Consider the following 10,110-nt stretch of genomic DNA (forward strand, 5'->3'; position numbering starts at 1 on the left):
TTGTTGTATGGAATCATTATTATGGCACCTATGTGTGGACACAACTCCGTTCAACTAACCAGCAAGTGCACTGGGTCGTCCAAGTAATACCTTACGTGAGTAAGGGTCGAATCCCACGGAGATTGTTGGTATGAAGCAAGCTATGGTCACCTTGTAAATCTCAGTCAGGCGGATTTAAACATGATATTTTATTAGATTCAAATAAACAATAAAAGGGATAGAGATACTTATGTAGATTCATTGGCAAGGATTTCAGATAAGCGAATGGAGATGCTTTTCGTTCCTCTGAACCTCTGCTTTCCTGCTATCTTCATCCAATCAGTCTTACTCCTTTCCATGGCTGGCTGTATGCAAGGGCATCACCGTTGTCAGTGGCTACATCCCCTCCTCTCAGTGAATCATATGCTCACGCACCCTGTCACGGCACGGCTATTCATCTGTCGGTTCTCGATCATGCTGGAATAGGATTCACCCTCCTTTTGCGTCTGTCACTAATGCCCAACAATTGCGAGTTTGAAGCTCGTCACAGTCATTCAATCATTGAATCCTACTCAGAATACCACAGACAAGGTTTAGACCTTCCGGATTCTCTTGAATGCCGCCATCATTCTAGCGTACGCCACGAAGATTCTGGTTAGGAGATCTAAGAGATATTCATTCTAGCTTAATTCATGTAGAACAGAAGTGTTTGTCAGGCACGCGTTCATAAGGGAGAAGGATGATGAGCGTCACACATAATCATCACCTTCATTACGTTCTTGGGTGCGAATGGATATCTTAGAAGCGAAATAAGAAGAATTGAATAGAAAACAGTAGTACTTTGCATTAATCATTGAGGAACAGCAGAGCTCCACACCTTAATCTATGGAGTGTAGAAACTCTACCGTATGAAAATATATAAGTGAAGGTCCAGGCATGGCCGAGATGGCCAGCCCCTCTGATCTAAGAACCAGGCGTCCAAAGATGATCCTAAGATCCTAAGATGATCAAAAGATACCTCATACAATAGTAAAAGGTCCTATTTATAATAAACTAGCTACTAGGGTTTACATGAGTAAGTAATTGATGTACAAATCCACTTCTGGGACCCACTTGGTGTGTGCTTGGGCTTGGGCTTGAGTGTTACACGAGCAGAGGGCATTTGTGGAGTTGAACGCCAGTTTCTGTGCCAGTTTGGGCGTTCAACTCTGGTTTTGGATCCTTTTCTGGCGCTGGACGCCAGATTTGGGCAGAAGGCTGGCGTTGAACGCCAGTTTACGTCGTCAATTCTTGGCCAAAGTATGGACTATTATATATTGCTGGAAAGTCCTGGATGTCTACTTTCCAACGCAATTGAAAGTGCGCCATTTCGAGTTCTGTAGCTCCAGAAAATCTACTTTGAGTGCAGGGAGGTCAGAATCCAACAGCATCAGCAGTCCTTTTTCAACCTCTGAATCTGATTTTTGCTCAAGTCCCTCAATTTCAGCCAGAAAATACCTGAAATCACAGAAAAACACACAAACTCATAGTAAAGTCCAGAAATGTGAATTTAACACAAAATCTATTAAAAACATCCCTAAAAGTAACTAGATCCTACTAAAAACATACTAAAAACAATGTCAAAAAGCGTATAAATTATCCGCTCATCACTTAGGTTAATTAAAGATTCATATTATAGCTCACTTGGCCATACATATATCCTTACCTTTACCTCAGCCCCATTACAACCTTGAAAAGACCTCATGATGTTTGCATTAGTATACTAAGTATTTGTTGATTGGTTAGATGAAGAACAAGGTTTAGAAAGCATGACTAGGGAAGAATAGAGTGATTGACCCTATACACTTGAGAGTTAGAGTGATATACACTACCAGTAAGGGTTCAGTGCTAAATTCTATGTTCCCTGCTTTCATGAGCTATCTTCTTACAAGTTTACTTGTACCTTATTTTGTATGATTTGAATTAGTGGAATCTGATTTATATTTGTCTTGGAGAATTTATTTATTTTTAACCAAGTAGGTAGAAACATTTTGCATGTAGTTGCATTCATATAGATAGGTTGCATTTCATACATTCTACCATTCCTCTTCATCTTTTTAACTTCTCTTTAGCTTAGCATGAGGACATGCTAATGTTTAAGTGTGGGGAGGTTGATAAACCACTATTTTATGGTTTATCTTGTGCTCAATTGAGTGGTTTTTATCTACTCTTTACCCACTTATTCATACTATTTGCATGGTTTTACATTTGCCTTCCTAATTATGTGCTTTAATTGAAAACATGTTTCTTTGGACGTATCTTTGCTAATATTAATCCTCTCTTATTACCATTAGATGCCTTGATATGTGTGTTAAGTATTTTCAGAGATTACAGGGCAGGAATGGCTCAGAGGATGGAAAGGAAGCATGCAAAAGTGGAAGGAATACAAGAAGTTGGAGAAATTGCTAAGCTGTCCAGCCTGACCTCTTCGCACTCAAATAGCTATAACTTTAGCTACAGAGGTCCAAACGACGCGGTTTCGGTTGCGTTGGAAAGCTAACGTCCGGGGATTTAATTTGATATATAATATTCCATAGTTGCCCTGACGCTAGACGACGCGACCGCGTGCTCCATGCTGCCGCGTCGCAGTGACGAAAATCAACGTGTTTGAATTTTTCTCCAGCGATTTCTGGGCTATTTTCGACCCAGTTCTAGGCCCAGAAAACACAGATTAGAGGCTATAAAGTGGGGGAATGCATCCATTCATGGGAAGGTTTTCACAATTCACAATTTTATGAGTAGATGTAGTTTTTAGAGAGAGAGGTTCTCTCCTCTCTCTTAGGATTAGGATTTAGGGTTTCTCCTAGTTTTAGGAGTGGCTCTCAATCCCAGGTTCTTTATTATTATTTATTTTCTCAATTCAATTTATGAACATCTATGCCAGATTTAATTTCCTTTGTTAATGCAATTTGAGGTATTTTCAGATTTAATTTTGCTTTGCTGTATTTATATTGATGCTTTTTAATTTAGATATTTTCTTCCTTTTGGCTTTGGTTAAGTAATTGGTAACGCTTGAGCTGTCAATAAAGTAGTGATTGAAATTGGGAGTTGCTCCAATAACTCTAGTCTTTCCATAGGAATTGACTAGGACCTGAGGATTAAGCTAATTAATCCACTTGATCTACCTTCATAGTTAGAGGTTAACAAAGTGAGATAAAAAATCCAAATTTCATCACAATTGATAAGGATAGGACCTCCAGTTCTAATACCTTGCCAAGAGTTTATTTTATTATTATTATTTTATTTTACTTGTCATATAACATATTCCCACCTTACTTCCAAAACCCCAATTTACAAACTCATAACCAATAATAAGAACATACCTCCCTGCAATTCCTTGAGAAGACGACCCGAGGTTTAAATACTCGGTTATCAATTTTAAAGGGGTTTGTTACTTGTGACAACCAAAATGTTTGTACGAAGGGATTTCTGTCGGTTTAGAGACTATATCTACAACGCGACTGTTTTTATGAAATTCTTTACTGGCAAAAAAAAATCCTAACGTCAGTCATGCCTGGACCTTCATCACTTATGTATTTTCAACGGTAGGGTTTCTACACACCATAGATTAAGGTGTGGAACTCTGCTGTTCCTCATGAATTAATGCAAATACTATTGTTTTTCTATTCAATTCAAGCTTATTCCTATTCTAAGATATCCATTCGCACCCAAGAACATGATGAATGTGATGATTATGTGACGCTCATCATCATTCTCACTTATGAACGCGTGCCTGACAAACACTTCCGTTTTACATGCAAATAAGCTAGAATGAATATCTCTTAGATATCTAATACAGAGGACCGAATCCGAGATATTAGAATCTTCGTGGTATAAGTTAGAACCCATGGACGGCCATTCCTGAGATCTGAAAAGTCTAAACCTTGTCTATGGTATTCCGAGTAGGATCTGGGAAGGGATGGCTGTGACGAGCTTCAAACTCGCAAGTGCTGGGCATAGTGACAGACACAAAAGAATAGTAAATCCTATTCTAGTATGATCGAGAACCGACAGATGATTAGCCATGCAGTGACAGCGCATTGGACCATTTTCACAGAGAGGATGGGATGTAGCCATTGACAACGGTGATGCCCTACATAAAGCTTGCCATGGAAAGGAGTAGGAATGATTGGATGAAGACAGCAGGAAAGCAGAGGTTCAGGAGGATCGAAAGCATCTCTATACCCTTATCTGAAATTCTCACCAATAAATTACATAAGTATCTCTATCCCAGTTTATATTTTATTTACGTTTTTATTATCAATTCACCATAACCATTTGAATTCGCCTGACTGAGATTTACAAGGTGAACATAGCTTGCTTCAGGCCGACAATCTCCGTAGGATCGACCCTTACTCACGTAAGGTTTATTACTTGGACGACCCAGTGCACTTGCTAGTTAGTTGTGCGAAGTTGTGATAAAGGGTTGAGATTACAATTGTGCGTACAAAGTTGTTGGCGCCATTGATGATCACAATTTCATGCACCAAGTTTTTGGCGCCGTTGCCGGGGATTGTTCGAGTTTGGACAACTGACGGTTCATCTTGTTACTCAGATTAGGTAATTATATTTTAATTTTAAGCTTTTATTTCTTATTTTCGAAAAATACAAAAAAAAAATTTCTTCTTTTTTGTTCTTCCCAAAATAATTTTCGAAAAAAATCCAAGAAAAAAATTAATAAAATCATAAAATCAAAAATAATTTTATGTTTCTTGTTTGAGTCTTGTATCAATTTTTAAGTTTGGTGTCAATTGCATCCTTTTATTTTTCTTAAAAATGTTTCGAAAACACATGCATTGAGTTTCTTTCTTGTTCTTCATGATCTTCAAGTTGTTCTTGATAAGTCTTCTTGTTTGATCTTTAAAATTTTTTGTTTTGTGTCTTTTCTTGTTTTTCATATGCATTCTTGAATTCTTAGTGTCTAAATATTAAAAATTTCTATGTTTGGTGTCTTGCATGTTTTCTTTTATTAAAATTTTTTTCAAAAACACATACTTGATGTTCATCATATCTTCAAAGTGCTCTTGGTGTTCATCTTTGCATTCAAAGTGTTCTTGCATGTCTCCTTTGTTTTGATCCAAATTTTTCATGCATTGAGTCTTTTTGATGTTTTTCTCTTTCCTTGTTAAAATTCAAAATTCAAAAAAAAAATATCTTTCCCTTATTTTCTCATAAATTTTCGAAATTTTGAGTTGACTTTTTCAAAACTTTCTAAAATTTAGTTGTTTCTTATGAGTCAAATCAAATTTTCAATTTAAAAAAATTCTATCTTTTTCAAATCTTTTTCAAAAATCAAATCTTTTTCATTTTTTTTCTTCCATATTTTCGAAAACTTTATGATTGATTTTCAAAATCTTTTTCTTATTTCTAATTCATATTTTCGACATTAATGCTAACAATTAATGTGATTGATTCAAAATTTTTAAGTTTTTTACTTGCCTAATAAGAAAGGTTCAATCTTTAAACTCTAGAATCATATCTTTTTAGTTTCTTGTTAGTCAAGTAATCAACTTTGTTTTCAAAATCAAATCTTTTTAAATTTCTTTTTCAAATCTTTTTCAAAACAAGTTTCAATCACATATTTTTCAAAATCAATTTCAAAATCTTTTCTAACTACTTTTCTAACTTCCTATCTTTTCAAAAATTTGATTTTCAAATCTTTTTCAATTAACCACTTTACTTTTTGTTTGATTCTTATCTTTTTCAAAACTACCTAACTAATTCTCTCTCTAATTTTCGAAAATCACCTTCCTCCTTTTTCAAAATTTCATTTTAATTACTTAATTGTTTTAATTTTAATTTAATTTGATTTCAATTTTTATTTTCGAAATTTAACTTTAAATTTTATTTTTATTTTAATTAATTTTCGAAATTCCCTTTCTCTCATCTCCTTCTATTTATTTATTCATCTACTAACACTTCTCTTCCATCCAAAATTCGAACCCCATCTTCATCTCTGTGTTCGAGTTTTTCTCTTCTCCTTCCTACATTCTTCTCTTCTTATACTCATATAAGGAATCTCTATACTGTGACATAGAGGATTCCATATTTTCTTTGTTATTCCCTTCTTTGTCATGTGAGCAAGAACAAGGATAAGAACATTCTTGTTGAAGCTGATCCTAAACCTGAAAGGACTCTGAAGAGGAAGCTAAGGGAAACCAAAGCACAACTCTCTGGAGAAAATCTGACAGAAAATTTCGAAAAAGAAGGAAACATGGCCAAAAATAATAACAATGCAATGAAGATGCTTGGTGACTTTACTGGACCAAATTCCAATTTACATGGAAGAAGCATCTCAATCCCTGCCATTGGAGCAAACAATTTTGAGCTTAAACCTCAATTAGTTTCTCTGATGCAACAGAACTGCAAGTTTCATGGACTTCCATCCGAAGATCTTTTTTAGTTTTTAACTGAATTCTTGCAGATCTGTGATACTGTTAAGACCAATGGGGTTGATCCCGAGGTCTACAAGCTTATGCTTTTCCCGTTTGCTGTAAGAGACAGAGCTAGAATATGGTTGGATTCTCAACCTAAGGATAGCCTGAACTCTTGGGAGAAGCTGGTCACGGCTTTCTTAGCCAAATTCTTTCCTCCTCAAAAGCTTAGTAAGCTTAGAGTGGATGTTCAAACCTTCAGACAAAAGAAAGGTGAATCCCTCTATGAAGCTTGGGAGAGATACAAGGAACTGACCAAAAAGTGTCCTTCTGACATGCTTTCAGAATGGACCATCCTGGATATATTCTATGATGGTCTGTCTGAATTATCAAAGATGTCATTGGACCATTCTGCAGGTGGATCCATTCACCTAAAGAAAACGCCTGCAAAAGCTCAAGAACTCATTGACATGGTTGCAAATAACCAGTTCATGTACACTTCTAAAAGGAACCCTGTGAGTAATGGGACGCCTATGAGGAAGGGAGTTCTTGAAATTGATGCTCTGAATGCCATATTGGCTCAGAATAAAATATTGACTCAGCAAGTCAATATGATTTCTCAGAGTCTGAATGGAATGCAAGCTGCATCCAACAGTACTCAAGAGGCATCTTTTGAAGAAGAAGCTTATGATCCTGAGAACCCTGCAATAGCAGAGGTGAATTACATAGGTGAACCTTATGGAAACACCTATAACCCCTCATGGAAGGATCAACAAAAGCCTCAACAAGGCTTTAATAATGGTGGAAGAAACAGGTTTAACAATAGTAAACCTTTTCCATCATCCACTCAGCAACAGATAGAGAATTCTGAGCAGAATCCATCTAGCTTGGCAAATATAGTCTCTGATCTATCTAAGACCACTTTGAGTTTCATGAATGAAACAAGGTCCTCCATTAGAAATTTGGAGGCACAAGTGGGCCAGCTAAGTAAAAGAGTCAATGAAATCCCTCCTAGTACTCTCCCAAGCAATACAGAAGAGAATCCAAAGAGAGAGTGCAAGGCCATAGATTTAACCATCATGGCCGAACCTACAAGGGAGGGAGAGGACGTGAATCCCAGTGAGGAAGACCTCCTGGGACGCTCAGTGATTAATAAGGAGTTCCTCAATGAGGACCTAAAGGAATCTGAGGCTCATCTAGAGACCATAGAGATTCCATTGAACCTCCTTCTGCCCTTCATGAGCTCTGATGAGTACTCTTCTTCTGAAGAGAATGAAGACACTACTGAAGAGCAAGTTGCCAAGTACATTGGTGCAATCATGAAGCTGAATGCTAAATTATTTGGTAATGAGCCTTGGGAAGATGAACCTCCCTTGCTCACCAATGAACTGAGTGATCTGGATCAACTGACATTGCCTCAGAAGAAACAGGATCCTGGAAAGTTCTTAATACCTTGTATCATAGGCACCATAACCTTTGAGAAGGCTCTATATGACCTTGGGTCAGGGATAAACCTCATGGCACTCTCTGTAATGGAGAAACTGGGAATCTTTGAGGTACAAGCTGCCAGAATCTCATTAGAGATGGCAGACAACTCAAGAAAACAGGCTTATGGACAAGTAGAGGACGTGCTAGTAAAGGCTGAAGGCCTTTACATCCCTGCTGATTTCATAATCCTGGATACTGGGAAGGATGAGGATGAATCCATCATCCTTGGAAGACCCTTCCTAGCCACAGCAAGAGCTGTGATTGATGTGGACAGAGGAGAATTGATCCTTCAACTGAATGAGGACAACCTTGTGTTTAACACTTGATGAGCGGATAATTTATACGCTTTTTGGCATTGTTTTTAGTATATTTTTAGTATATTTTAGTTAGTTTTTATTATATTTTTATTAGTTTTTAAATAAAAATCACAATTCCGGACTTTACTATGAGTTTGTGTGTTTTTCTGTGATTTCAGGTATTTTCTGGCCGAAATTGAGGGACCTAAACGAAAATCTGATTCAGAGGCTGAAAAAGGACTGCAGATGCTGTTGGATTCTGACCTCCCTGCACTCAAAGTGGATTTTCTGGAGCTACAGAAGCCCAATTGGCACGCTCTCAATTGCGTTGGAAGGTAGACATCCTGGGCTTTCCAGCAATATATAATAGTCCATACTTTGCCCGAGATTTGGTGGCCCAAACAGGCGTTCCAATTCAACTCAAGAATTCTGGCGTTTAACTCCAAAACTGGCACAAAAGCTGGAGTTAAACGCCCAAACCAGCACAAAAGCTGGCGTTTAACTCCAAGAAAAGTTTCTACATATAGAAGCTTCAATGCTCAGCCCAAACACACACCAAGTGGGCCCGGAAGAAGGTTTCTGCATTAATTACTAATTTCTGTAAACCCTAGGCTACTAGTTCTCTATAAATAGGACCTTTTACTATTGTATTTTCAGCTTTGGACGTTTAGTCCTTAGACCTTGGAGGCTGGCCATTCGGCCATGCTTACACCATTATCACTTTTGTATTTTCAACGGTGGAGTTTCTACACACCATAGATTAAGGTGTGGAGCTCTGCTGTTCTTCATGAATTAATACAAAGTACTATTGTTTTTCTATTCAACTCAAGTCTATTTCTTCTCCAAGATATTCATTCGTTCTTCAACTTGATGAATGTGATGATCCGTGACACTCATCATCATTCTCACCTATGAACATGTGCCTGACAACAACCTCTGTTCTACTAGCAATGGCTTGAATGCGTATCTCTTGGGTTTCTAATCTAAGATTGGAACCTTCGTGGTATAGGCTAGAATTATTGGCGGCCATTCCTGAGATCCGGAACGTCTAAACCTTGTCTGTGGTATTCTGAGTAGGATCTGGGAAGGGATGACTGTGACGAGCTTCAAACTCGCGATTGTTGGGCGTGTGACAGACGCAAAAGGATCGATGGATCCTATTCCAACATGATCGAGAACTGACAGATGATTAGCTGTGCGGTGACAACGCATTTGGAACGTTTTCACTGAGAGGACGGGAAGTAGCCATTGACAACGGTGATGCCCAACATAAAGCTTTCCATGGAAAGGAGTATGAATAATTGGAAGAAGGCAATAGGAAAGCAGAGGTTCAGGGGGAACAAAGCATCTTCATACGCTTATCTGAAATTCCAACCAAAGAATTACATAAGTATCTCTATCTTTATTTTATGTTTTATTTATCTTTTAATTATCAATTCTCCATCACCATCTGAATTTGCCTGACTGAGATTTACAAGGTGACCATAGCTTGCTTCAAGCCGACAGTCTCCGTGGGATCGACCCTTACTCACGTAAGGTATTACTTGGACGACCCAGTGCACTTGCTGGTTAGTTGTGCGGAATTGTGATAAAGTGTGATTCACGTTTAAGAGCTCCAAGTCCTTTGGAGCCGTTGTTGATGATCACAATTTTGCATACCAACACTCAAGGATCTCCTTCTGTAACCATGGAGAGGAAGCATGAAGAGCTTCTCTTACTGCAGAATCAACCAAAGCCCCCACAGTCAAACTCTAAGTTTGGTGTTGAACCCCCACATTCAAACTCTAAGTTTGGTGTTGGGAGGCTCCAACAATGCTCTGAATATCTATGAGGCTCCATGAGAGCTCACTGTCAAGCTATTGACATTAAAGAAGCGCTTATTGGGAGGCAACCCAATGTTATTTAATTATATTTATTTATTTTCTATTGTTATT

At 37.8% G+C, this 10,110-nt stretch overlaps 1 non-coding gene across 1 annotated transcript; it reads right to left on the reverse strand.

The window, feature by feature from the left end:
• Nucleotides 1–6,625: 6,625 nt before the first annotated feature.
• Nucleotides 6,626–6,733, reverse strand: LOC148564954 (small nucleolar RNA R71). The gene has a single exon (XR_015885502.1). It is a non-coding gene; the product is annotated as a small nucleolar RNA R71 (small nucleolar RNA).
• Nucleotides 6,734–10,110: the final 3,377 nt, after the last annotated feature.

This window comes from Arachis ipaensis, chromosome B5 (assembly GCF_059453495.1).
Source record: "Arachis ipaensis isolate K30076 ecotype BB chromosome B5, ASM5945349v1, whole genome shotgun sequence".
Taxonomy (NCBI): Eukaryota; Viridiplantae; Streptophyta; class Magnoliopsida; order Fabales; family Fabaceae; genus Arachis; species Arachis ipaensis.